This window comes from Macaca thibetana, chromosome 13 (assembly GCF_024542745.1).
Source record: "Macaca thibetana thibetana isolate TM-01 chromosome 13, ASM2454274v1, whole genome shotgun sequence".
Lineage (NCBI taxonomy): Eukaryota > Metazoa > Chordata > Mammalia > Primates > Cercopithecidae > Macaca > Macaca thibetana.
In genome coordinates, this window is record NC_065590.1 from 15,114,894 (window position 1) to 15,128,247 (window position 13,354).

Sequence of the window (13,354 nt, forward strand, 5' to 3'; positions counted from 1 at the left end):
AGCTGGGAGAGGGAAGGTGGTGCCTACCCGGATGGGAGGGTACAAGTCTGCAAAGGAGACTGAAAAGGGACTGTTGCGAAGGTGAGAGAAGCAAGGGGAGAGCCATGTTCTCACAGAAGACAAGAGGTGGTTACTTCAGAAGGAGGAAGTGGTTGGCTTGGTTGACTGCTGCTGAAAAGTGTAGGAAGATTAGAAGCGAAAGTGATCTATATTGTACATGGCTAGAGGTTATGGACAAGTGGGGTTGGCAGCAGATGCGGAAAGCAGAAGCCAGGAGGCCAAGAGGTGAAGTGTCACCTCCTCAAATCGGGGCTCTGCCCCCTCCAGTCCAGACTTCCTGGTAATCCATGGCTTCCTGAAGTTGAAAGGGAGGCACCAGTGATCTTCCCCCTTCCCCAAGTCCAGGCCCTGCCCCTTGGCTTAGTTATGGGTTCCCATCCTCCCCTTGACTTCTTCAGGGCAAGGACTGGCCCATGTGCTTTGCAGCAGAGTGCCTGGCTCACACTTGCTCCACAGCCATTTGATGAACGAATAAAGGTTGCTCAGCCTCTCTTCAAGACCGTACTAAGGGGAATGGGACCTGCCTCTCCCCGTTCCTTCCACGCAGTGGGTCTTGCATATTGTGTGTGTGTGTGTGTGTGTGTGTGTGTGTGTGTGTGTGTGTGTGTGTTGGGAGTTCCCTCCCCAGCCTGTCCTCCTCCCCACGGCACAGAGGACATACAACACAGCAGACACACAGCACAGCCAGGCAACTCTGCTGCCTCCCTCAAGGTAAGCTGCTTCCTGTTTGCCTGCAGAAGCAGCTGCTCAGCACAGGTGGCTTCTCCACACTGAGAAGACCAGGGTCTGGCTCCACAGACCAGCGAGTGGAGCCCTCCTTCCAGGAGAGGGGCCCTGGGGATCTCAGCACATAGTCAGCCCCTCCTGGGAGGCAGAGGGGAGAGAGGAGAGAGGCCACCAATGAAGGAAATGGCCCCTGACATAAAGCCCAGGACCCTTTCCTGAGGCCCCCAGTGTGTTGACACTTACCAGGCCCTCTCCACGCGTCATCTCTAGTTCCTGGGGGGCTGGGGTCAGCGTGAGGGGCTTTATTATCTCCAGGCTACAGAACAGATGAGGAGACAGAGGGTCAGCCGTCACTTGGGCTTGCACAGGCAGGAAATGGTGAGGCTGGGATTGGACTTAGGCCTGTGGAACCCTCCAAATGCACTTTCTGCTGTACCCCGTTACCACTGCATGCTGCAGAAATGAAAACCCAGGTGGGGAGCAGGTCTTCTTCCCAAACGAGCAGAGCTAGACAGGGTAAGCCTGACTCACGCCTCCCAACTGGAAGTTCACGAAAACCTTTGTGCTAATGGAGCTGAAATACTGTCCTGGGGCAGGGTGAGAGAGCAGGACTGAAGCATCCAAATGGGCTCCAAATTAGTCTCCATAAAAGTCCTATACTTTAGAGAAGGCTGAGAGTGAGGTGGCCACATGCTCCTTTCTCCAGAAAAGGCCCTGTTCCCTCCCAGCTCTCTGACCTCCACAAGCCTCGGCCCTGGAGAAGGGCAGACAAAACACCTGTCTCCCCATCCATTCCTCTGCCCGGTAAGATGTTTACAGTACCCCTGGCCAGCTCGGCTGTGGGCTCCCAGGATCAGAGCAGGGAGGTAGGGCTGGGCCGGGGCTTCCAATGACTGGGCACGTGGCAGGGACCAAAGGTGCCTCTCCTTGCCGCCTGTGACCTTAGAGTGGGAGGGAGAAGTCTCCTAGAGGCAGGGAAAAGAGGAAAGGGAGAACAGCCCAGCCCAGTGCTGACATCACCGACCTCTGAGCGCATGTGTGCGCTGGTGCTGCCCTGGGTGCTCTGGAGAAGGGCAGGAAGTGATTACAAAAGTGAATGACAAGCCTCCGTCTCCGCACTTGCTTGCCCAATCCCGTACCGATGCAGTGACCTTGGGAGGCTATCCTTACCCGCCCGTGGCCAAATGAAGCACACCCAGTGTCTGTGGACAGATGGCCAGGGACGGGGCCACCCAGGTCACAGCTCCCTGGCTCTCCTCTGCCCCAACACAAAAGCTCGCCTCAGACACTCTCAAGGTCCTTCTCCTGGGCTCTTTCCCAGCTCTCTGTTTTTTAGATAAGCCCATGTTGTGGGCCTGTCCTTTCCACGTGAGCAGTGAGTTGCGCACTGTGGTTATTCACCCTCTCTCCCTAGCCCCCTCGGCACCAGAAGGCACCCACAAAACATCTGCTGAAACACATGTGCATGCAGTTACTTATAATGGCAAAAATGCTCACAGCCTCAATATCCACAGTAGGGAACGAGATAAATGAATAGATTACTGGGTAGCCATATAGCCATATGGTGAACCTAGGCAACCTTTAGCCATCTTGTTTTTAAAGAGTATCTAATGAAATGGAAAGATGCTCACAGAATTTTGTTAAATAAGAAAACTATTTATAATTCCACTATAGTCCCAAGTTTTTTGTTTGTTTTGTTTCTTTTTTTTTTTTTTTTTTTTGAGACGGAGTCTCACGCTGTTGCCCAGGCTGGAGTGCAGTGGCGCGATCTCGGCTCACTGCAAGCTCCGCCTCCCGGGTTCCCGCCATTCTCCTGCCTCAGCCTCCTGAGTAGCTGGGACTACAGGCGCCCGCCACCGCGCCCGGCTAATGTTTTGTATTTTTAGTAGAGACGGGGTTTCACTGTGGTCTCGATCTCCTGACCTTGTGATCCGCCCGCCTCAGCCTCCCAAAGTGCTGGGATTACAGGCTTGAGCCACCGCGCCCGGCCTTGTTTTGTTTCTTTGTTTGAGATGGAGTGTTGATCTGTCGCCCAGCCTAGAGTACAGTGGTGCTATCTCGGCTCACTACAACTTCTGCCTCCCAGGTTCAAGCAATTCTCCTGCCTCAGCCTCCCAAGTAGCTGGGACTACAGGTGCACGCCACCACGCTCGGCTATTTTTTTTCATTTTTAGTAGAGACAGGGTTTCACCATATTGGTCAGGCTGGTCTCGAACTCCTGACCTCAGGCGATCCACCTGCCTCGGCCTCCCAAAGTGCTAGAATTACAGGCGTGAGCCACTGCGCCTGGCCTATGGTCCCAATTTTAAAAAAAACTTGTTTGTGTGTTTGTGTATTTAGGCAATAAAACATCAAAGCATTGATTGACAGTAGCTATCTGTGCCTGACAACAGTATACATGATTTCAATTTCTTCATGCTTGTTTCATATGTATTCAATTTTTAAAAATAAATATACTTTATGTCTGTCATCAGCAAAAATAATAAAGTTACTGTTTCTGCCCCCTCCCTTTCCCCTACTGAGTTAGGTACATGGCCTTGAACTTTAACTATCTAACAAGCCAGCTACTACTTTTGTTGGCTTCCATGTACATATGAATAAAACCTTTTTCTTCTGTTAATCTGGCTTTTGTCAGTTTAATTTGCAGGTCTCAGTCCCTAAACCTAAGAAGGAAGAGGAAAAGCGTTATTTCCTCCCCTACCTAGGATTAGGGTAAAGCACCTACCCCAAGATTACCTTCTCCATGAACCCACAAATCTGAGGCTGTGTTTGCCTACGTGGATATGTGGTACACATCCTGAACATTAATAGCTAATCATTTATTCGAATATGCAGTAGACTAGGATATAGTGTAGCAAACCTGTGATTTAGGAAAACGCTAAAGTAGAAAACATCTACTTTATCTTGTTAAGTATATGTATTCAAAGAAAAATATTAAGTATTATTTAATAATATAATTCAATATCAAAACTCTCATCTCAAAAATTATAGTAGGGGTATGTAAATGAGCAGACTCTTTGTGCAGCTGGATCTGACCTTTGCAGCATGTTCTCCTTTGGAGAAAGAGCTGAAAGTCTTCCTTGTAATGCTCATTAGCCCTGATTGGCCACCAATCACTGAATAGCAATTCAAGTGGGTATGAGTTGCAGAAAAGCAAAGCTCTAGCATTAAACAGAGAACAGGTGTGCTCTCACACAGTGAAGGAGGAGGACAAACTCAGAGCAGGACATTTCCTGGGCCTTGTAAAGGGTCACGTATTCCCCTGGGGAGGCTCACGCTTAACCCTGCCCATAGCAACAAAGCCGTGAGCTTCGCAGTGCCCTCTGCAGCAGCAAGGGCTGACGCACGCTCTGTCCACCGTCATCTTCAGAAGACGAAAGAGACGGCTGGTTTGGCAGCTCCTAGCAGGAAGAGCACTGGGGCCTCGGAGCTCATACCCCCAGAGGACAGCCTGCACACCTAAGCTTCCTGGGGCCATTTCCCTCCTCTCTGACTTGATACATCTATGCATCCTCCAAGGCAGAACTGAGAGCTCCAAAAAGGCAGAGTCCACTCGTTGGGCCTTGTTGTATGTACCCACCTCCCATCCCTCCCCTGCCCAGGCTCCACAGCAGCACGGAGTCCATGCCAAGAGGATCATTTCCAGAGGTTGTCAAGCCAGGAAAGGGCAGAGTTCAAAAGGTCACCATGTATTATTGCCTGGCCCACGCTGTCCATCAGCTCCTCCCTGTAAACCTGCCCCATGCTCTGTTCTGGTTGGGCATCTCTCGCCCTCACATTCTTCTGCGAGGACCTCACCCAGTCCCACATGTTAACCTCCCACCTACTCACTAAAGGTTCTCAATTCCCTCTCTAGCCTAGCATCTTAATTACCAGCAGGAATCTTCTAGTTGGATGTACAGCAGAGCATCAGACTTCACAGCCTGCTCACATGCCCGTAAGCATCCTTCCCATCCCATGCCCATGCCTGCGCCTCCCAGGACCTGGATAGACAGGCATCACATCCACCAGCTTCCCAAGTTAGCAACCTTGGCACCAGCCCAGGCCCCTCTCCCCTCATGGCTTTGGTCCCCAGTCCTGCTGGATCCTCCTCCCCTGCGGGTCCCTGGGCTCCACCCCCTCACAGAGCGCCTCCTTGCTTTCCTGGAGAACTGCAGCAACTGCCTGCCTAATTCTCCACTGGGAGATCACTCCTGCCCTAGACAATCTTTACCTGGCACCCTCCTCCCCCATTCCCCAACAAAGCCCCTAACTGCCTCTTTCTTCCATTGCTTTAAGGAATGACCAACCCTGTTGTCTGAGACCTCTCCAGCCTCTCCTAGGACCACACACCGGCACACCCTGACCTATGGCCCCAGCAGGCAATGAGTTCTTCCCTCAATGTTCTTGGCATGTTCACACATCCTCTCGGACAGCTCTCAATTCCTTCCCCAGTCCTCTTCATCCTTTGAGGCTCACCCCATAATGCCAATTCTCCTTACAGTCTTTCTAGACCAATCCAATAGGAATTGACTATTACAATAATTCCGTAACTCCAGCTACAGAGTACAATGCAGCAATCAGAAGCAACAAACCAAGAGTACACACTGCAGTCAAACAGATCTTTTAAAAAATAGTGCTGGTGGCTGGGTGCGGTAGCTTATGCCTATAATCCCAACACTTCGTGAGGCCAAGGAGGATGGATCATGAGGTCAGGTGTTCAAGACCAGCTTGACCAAGATGGTGAAACCCCATCTCTACTAAAAATACAACAATTAGCCAGGCACGGTGGCAGGCACCTGTAATCACAGCTACTGGGGTGACTGAGGCAGGAGAATCGCTTGAACCTGGGGGGCAGAGGTTGCAGTGAGCCGAGATCACACCACTGCACTCCAGCCTGGGAGACAGAGTAAGACTCCCTCTCAAAAAAAAAAAGGCCGGGCGCGGTGGCTCAAGTCTGTAATCCCAGTACTTTGGGAGGCCGAGACGGGCGGATCACGAGGTCAGGAGATCGAGACCATCCTGGCTAACACGGTGAAACCCCGTCTCTACTAAAAAAAAAAAACACAAAAAACTAGCCAGGCGAGGTGGCGGGCGCCTGTAGTCCCAGCTACTCCGGAGGCTGAGGCAGGAGAATGGCGTGAACCCGGGAGGCGGAGCTTGCAGTGAGCAGAGATCCGGCCACTGCACTCCAGCCTGGGCGACAGAGCGAGACTCCGTCTCAAAAAAAAAAAAGAAAAACATAGTGCTGGTTAGCCAGGGGTGGTGGCTCACACCTGTAATCTCTGCACTTTGAGGGGCTGAGGCAGGTGGATCACTTGAGGTCAGGAGTTTGAGACCAGCCTGGCCAGCATGGTGAAACCCCATCTCCACTAAAAGTACAAAGATTAGCCAAGCGTGTTCACTTGAACCCACAAGGCAGGGGATGAAATGAGCCAAGACTGTTGACAGAGTGAGACTCTGTCTCAAAGAAAAAAAAAAAAGTGCTGGTTTTAAAAAGAAAGAAAAATATAATTATTTATAGAGTGAAGCAATTGTGACCCCATAAAGATGGGGTCTCATTCTGTTGCTGAGGCTCTAGTACAGTGATGCTATTGTAACTCACTGCAGCCTCAAACTTCTGGGCTCAAGTGATCCTCCAGCCTCAGCCTCCCAAGTAGCTAGGACTATAGGAGTGCACCACCACACCTGGCTAATTTTTGTTTATTATTACCTTTTTCTTTTTGTAGAGAAGAGTCTTGCTATGTTGCCCAGGTTGGTCTTGAACTCCTGGCTTCAGGCAATCCTCCCACCTTAGCATCCCAAAAGGCTGGGATTACAGGCATAAGCCACTGTGCCCAGCCCCATAGTGCAATTTATGTAGGGTTAAAAATAGATGCGTATATAAATCAACATCATATACCTTTCTAAAATACATCCAGATCTAAGGATAAACCTATCATAAATACGTCAGAGTAGCTGCTGCTCATGAGGGTAGGGTTAGAGGGTAAGTGTGAGGGGAAACCACTGGGACTAGGAATGAGGGATGAAGAGGAAATGATAATTCAATAACAACAATGAAAATTCAATTGAAAACATAGGCCAAGTATGTGAACAGTCCACCGAAATACAAATAGCTTGTAAGTCCTGTAACATCACTCACTAGAAAGAACGACCTATTAAAACTATAGCATGATGGCTTTTTTTTCATCTGTCAAATTGGCAAGAGCAAAAAGTTGAAGATACATCAAGTTGGTGGAGCCGAGGGGAGAGCAGCACACTCCTAAGTACAAAGACATGCATGCCTTCGGAAGGCAGGCTGCCAGTAACTTTTAAACCACATTTATGAATTCCTCCTGCTGATAACTTTTAAACCACATTTATGAATTCCTCCTACTGAAACAGTCGCAGAACTGAGATTATATAGGTACAGGTATGCTTAATGTGTTATTGTCCATCACGGCAAACAGAAATGGGGGAAACAGCTTATAAACCCACAGTGCACTGGCTAGATAAATACGGTAGCCCATTCAATGAGATACAGTATCATACATGTACTTAAAAAGGATGAAGGCGGGGTGTGGTGGCTCACGACTGTAATCCCAGCACTTTGGGAGGCTGGCCAAGGTGGGAGGATTGCTTGAGGCTAGCAGTTTGAGACCAGCCTGGGCAACATGGTGACACTCCCATCTCTACAAAAATTACAAAATTTAGCCTGGCATGGTGGCGCCTGCCTGTGGTCCCAGCTACTGGGCAGGGGTTGGGCAGGGCAGGGCACTGAGGCTGGAGGATTGCTTGAGCCCAGGAGGTTGGGCTGCAGTGAGCCATGACTGCACCACTGCACTCTAGCCTGGGTGACAGAGTGAGATCTTGTTTCAAAAAAAGAAAAAGCCAGGCGTGGTGGCTCATGCCTGTAATCCCAGCACTTTGGAAGGCCGAGGCGGGTGGATCACGAAGTCAAGAGATCGAGACCATCATGGCCAACATGGTGAAACCCCATCTCTACTAAAACTACAAAAATTAGCTGGTTGTGGTAGTGCACGCCTGTAGTCTCAGCTACTCAGGAGGCTGAGGCGGAAGAATCACTTGACCCGGGAGGCGGAGGTTGCAGTGAGCCGAGATCATGCCACTGTACTCCAGCCTGGCGACAGAGCGAGACTCCATCTCAAAAAAAAGAAAAGAAAAATGAAACCTGTCTATATGTCTTGAAGCAGAATGATTGTTAAGTATATGAAGTAAAAGAAGTGCATACCTAAGTATTATTTCCTACTATTTATGTTTTAAAAAAAGAAGAAGACAGGAAAGGTATATATACATACATGCTTGTTTACAAATAGAATACGTCGCTCTGAAAGTATCCTCAAGAAATCGCCTCCGAGGAGAATTGGGGATGACAGGACGGGAGAGGGAAAGAGATTTTTCACTGTGTACCTTAACGGCTGTTTGCATTAATATTTTTAAAAGATTTTTGAATACATGCAAATATTGCCTTTAAAAATATTTTTAAAGAGTATTTAACCTGTGTAAGTTCTATCTTTTTTTTTTTTGAGACGGACTTTCACTCTTGTTGCTTAGGCTGGAGTGCAATGGCGCAATCTTGGCTCACTGCAACCTCCGCCTCCCGGGTTCAAGCAATTCTCCTGCCTCAGCCTCCCGAGTAGCTGGGATTACAGGCATGTGTCACCACACCCAGCTAATTTTGTATTTTTGGTAGAGACAGGGTTTCTCCATGTTGGTCAAGCTGGTCTTGAACTCTCGACCTCAGGTGATCCGCCTGCCTTGGCCTCCCAAAGTGCTGGGATTACAGGTGTGAGCCACTGCACGCGGCCAGTACTATCTTAAAAACATCTTTTTAGAAGAAGGAGAGAAGTAGAATGTGCTCAAACCCAGCAGCTGTCTTCTCTCTAACCATCTGTTGTCACGCACTGTGGACAAAACCTGCCCTGCTGGTCTTATGCCATCCTCCTGCTTTAGCATCCTGGGCACAAGGCTGAGCCCCAGCTAACTGGATCTGACCCACTGACCTACCGCACCCTATGTAGTCCTCACCCTGCACCTGCATCCTCACCATGACCTGAGACCAGTATTTGTGGAATATATCTCATGGCCACAACTATTTTATTTTATTTTTATTTTATTTATTGTTTCTTTTTGAGACAGAGTCTCGCTCTGTCGCCCAGGCTGGGAAACAGTGGCACAATCTCGGCTCACTGCAACCTCCACCTTCGGGGTTCAAGTGATTCTCATGCCTCAGCCTCCCAAGTAGCTGGGAATACAGGCGCAAGCCATCACGCCTGGCTAAGTTTTGTATTTTTCTTTCTGTCTTTTCTTTTTCTTTTTCTTTTTCTTTTTTTTTTTAAAGTAGAGATGGGGTTTCACCATGTTGGCCAGGTTGGTCTTGAACTCCTAATCTTGAGTCATCTGCCAACCTTGGCCTCCCAAAGTGCTGGGATTACAGGCGGGAGCTACTGCGCCCGGCCGACCACAACTATTTTATAAAGGGACCAATTTCATTTGCCAACTAGGAGCTTCTCCAAAAGTTAGGGCAGGCAGAAGTCCATTTGGTGGACAGACTCTCTCCAAAATTTGGGCCCAAGGTTGGCTCTCTGACATTGTTACAGCATAGTGTGAGAGCGCTTGGCTCAAAAATGGCACTGCCTGATGGCAAATTCTGATTCTTCACTTACTACCCATGTAACCTTGGCCAACTTTCTTACTCTCTCTGGGCCTCAGTTTTCTCATCTGTGAAGTGGGATCAAAACAGTATAAACTGCATAGACTTTCTGGGAGAATTATTTGTGTTACTGCACACAAGTTACCCAAAGGAGGGTCTGGCATATAGTATGTGTTCAATAAATGCTAATGATTTATATGCTTTTGGGCTGGTTTGTTTTTTAAGAAAAACCTGCTAATGAGATCGTATAATAGTTTTAAGGATGGAAAAAAATAGGTTATTGGAATTTTCCCAGAAGGCAGGTTTTTTCTCATCTTCTATTCCCTGGGCATTTATTAGGTTGGTGCAAAAGCTATTGTGGTTTTTGCCATTAAAAGTAATGGCAAACGTCACAGTTGCTTTTGCACCAACCTAATACTAAATCTGAAAACCTCAGGGTCTCCTGCCCACTATAATTCTCGCTGTGTGGCCCCATAATGTTATTTTTATTATTTTATTTTATTTTATTTTTGAGGCAGGGTCTCACTCTGTTGTCCAGGCAGGAGTGCAGTGGCATAATCTCTGCTCACTGCAACTTCTGCCTCCTGGGTTCAAGCGATTCTCATGCCTCAGTCTCCCGAGTAGCTGGGATTACAGGAAAGCACCACCACTCCTGGCTAATATTTGTATTTTTAGCAGAGATGGGATTTCACCATGTTAGTCAGGCTGCCCGTAATGTTTCGAAGGACACAGGGTGTGAGTAAGAAAAGCAAATGATACCTCTCCCACCAAAAGACATGCTCTCCATCTCTGTCGATCACCTCTTGCCCTACTTGGCATAAACCACCAGTCTTGTCCACAAGTTGGCGATTGTAAATCTTCCTGCCACAGCAATGCGGGTCACCACCTGCTTTCCTGGGTGCCTTTGGTCAAGGCTGAGCCCTACCCTGGTCTCCTTTAAGACGAGTCTCTGAGATGCCTGCTCCCCACCCCAGAGCCACACTGACCTCCTCCCTGTTCATCCAGCATGCCCAGCATTTTCACGCCTCGCTCTGGCTTCAGGGCCTTTGCACTTGCTGTTCCCTCTGCCTGGAATGTTCTTCCCCCAGGTAGTCACACGGCTATGTCCCACATTCATTCAGGTCTCTGCTCGAATTTCATCTCAGCACAGCCTGTCCTGACTACTCTGTGGGACACAGCAGCCCCTATCAACTTTAACCCCTTAAGCTGCTTTGCTTTTCTTCACTTCCTTCATCTGACACCACATTAAAATTGCTGTGTTGTTTATTGTCTGTTTTTCTCACAAGAAATAAGCTCTATGAGACGAAGGATTGTCTTGTTCACTGATGTATCCTTAAAACCTGGAATAGTGCCTGGAACATACAGGCCCTCAATAAATATTTGTTGAATAACTATACAAATGAGTGAGTGAGTCAATAGACCATGTTTTCTGGGAATCTTAATCTCTGTCTTAGATTTAAGCTTCCCAATAAGAAACGTACCATTGGAATCTTTTTTTTTTTTTTTTTTTTTTTTTGAGACGGAGTCTCGCTCTGTCGCCCAGGCTGAAGTGCAGTGGCCGGATCTCAGCTCACTGCAAGCTCCGCCTCCCGGGTTCACGCCATTCTCCTGCCTCAGCCTCCCGAGTAGCTAGGACTACAGGCGCCCGCCACCTCGCCCGGCTAGTTTTTTTTTGTATTTTTAGTAGAGACGGGGTTTCACCGTGTTAGCCAGGATGGTCTCGATCTCCTGACCTCGTGATCCACCTGTCTCGGCCTCCCAAAGTACTGGGATTACAGGCTTGAGCCACCGCGCCCGGCCTGGAATCTTAATCTCTGTCTTAGATTTAAGCTTCCCAATAAGAAACATACTCTTAGAGAGGAGCTACTCACCACTAGTCCATTAGAATCTCAATCTCTGTCTTAGATTTAAGCTTCCCAATAAGAAACGTACTCTTAGAGAGGGGCTACTCACCACTCGTCCCTTTCTCACCGATCTCTTATAGGCAGCTTATAACTCCCTGCTCATAGGAACAGAGGGCACCTCATCCTGTGTCCCTACATTTTGAGGACCTGAACATGGGACCATTTTCCCATCTAATTTGGAAAGTCTGTTTGCTACACTTTCTAGCTAAGGCCCAAATTCTCTTATACGTTTCACTGTTGTGCCCCATATCCTTCTTATTGGAAATTTTTCAGTGTTGTTTTTTCAGCATTTATTGCTCTCTGAAATGATGTCATTCAACTGCTTACTTGCTTATTTTCTCTCTCCAACCCATATGTAAATAAGAGCAGTAGTATTTGCAGTGCCTACATGCCTGATTCCTAGTTGGCACTCAGTAAATACCTGCTAGACAAATGAATGAATGAATGTATCTTCTTTATATGCCTCACATAGAGGAAATATCACGTCTGGAAGAAAAGAATGAATCATTTGGTGCTACACACTGTCTAAACCTGACCCTGGTGTGTTCTTTATGTGGAGAGTCTCATGGACATCCAATTAGTTGCTAATTACATTCAATCAGCTCTGGGCTCAGGAGGGGCCAAGCCTGAGATTCAAGGGCAGGTGGGGCTTACCTTGCCCAGTCTTACTTTGATACTGTCCCCCAACCTAGACATGCAGACCGTGGACACAGAGGTCTGGCGAGCACATTGACCAGAGCAGCAAGTCCATCCTGCAGCATGGAAAAATCCAGCAAAGAACTCACATTCTTACCTCCATCATCCTACCGAAAAGATGAGCTAGACAATTCTAGAGCCAGAAAGAAATCCTAGAGGGATATGAGTTTGTCAGCTGAGTAGACACTGTTTACCTTCCCAGAAATGTCTGATACTTTCTTGCTAGACACACCTAGGAGAAGGGCCAGCACCCAAGGGGATAGGGAAGAGCTGCCTGGTCCTCTAGCCCAGTGCACTCCTGGGGGGCAGCTCCCACCAAGCAGGGGCCAGCAGGGGCCAGCCTGGCCTGGTCATGAGCACCAGAAACCACTGAGGCACAGGGCCATGAGCGATTAGGAGCAAAGCCCTCAGTGTGGCCTGATTCTGACACTTGGGTCTTTAAGGGCTCCTCCTGCTCGCCAGCGGGGCTTGGAGCCAGGATCCAGCAGCGCAGCCGGAGTAGCCCACAGCGAGAGAGCGCAGGCTGATTCTTTCAGTGGAGAAAGTGTCCCCTTGCTGTCCCAGTCTCCGCCACTTGGTTAGGCTGGATTCTCAGGGTCCCCTGCTCGCTCTCAACCCTCTTTCCGGCTCCAGGGACCCTTACCCTCAGCGACAGCCGCTCCGCAGGTGCTCACCGGCTTGGCGAGACCGGTGCGTGGCACACAGTCACTGTTGAGGGCGGCGACGGCGGGGGGTGCCCCCGCCCGGCCCAGGCCTCCCCACGATCCCTTACCCATTTCCCGCCGGGCTCCTGCTCCGGCCTCCCGCCGGCCCGGGCGCCCCATGGCCCCGCGCCCAGGCGCCAGCCGTGGGCAGCGAGAGCTGTGGGGCCTCGGCTGCGCGGGGGGCTGGGCCAGTCCAGCTCCGGGCGCTCACAGGAGGGACTCGGTTTCCGGGACTGCAGGCTGGCGGGCTGGTGGCGGCGCAGGGCGGGGAGGGGCGGGCTGAGACCGGGCCAGGGTTGGGGTGTGGGGGGGCGAAGCTGTCGGACTGGTCTGACCGCGGTGACGCCGGGCTGGGCCGCCAGGCAGGCCGGGTACCTCCTGCACGCCCCGCACTGCACTGCCTGACCTGTGCGCTAGCTGCAGAGCTGCAGGCACTCCAAAGCCCTCTGGCTCTTTTTCCAGTACCTAAACCGGAAACTGAGGCCTGCCCTAGATACGTGCAAGCCTTGAAAGGGATTGTTTGGAGTTCTTACAAACCCCTTATTCATTTACTATTCACTGGGCACAAGAAAAAGTTGCATTATTTGATTTCCGAATTTCAGCTGTCCGTAACTGTTGACCTACAGTGAACA

General features: G+C 49.6%; 1 protein-coding gene across 1 annotated transcript in view; it reads right to left on the minus strand.

Moving 5' to 3' along the window:
- PSD4 (pleckstrin and Sec7 domain containing 4) overlaps positions 1 to 12,871 on the minus strand; it is a 46,395-nt gene extending 33,524 nt beyond the window's left edge. The window contains exon 1 of the mRNA XM_050753253.1: positions 12,791 to 12,871. The gene's annotated coding sequence lies outside the window, so the exon portion shown is untranslated. The remainder of the gene's footprint in view (positions 1 to 12,790) is intronic.
- Between the last annotated feature and the right edge of the window lie 483 nt (positions 12,872 to 13,354).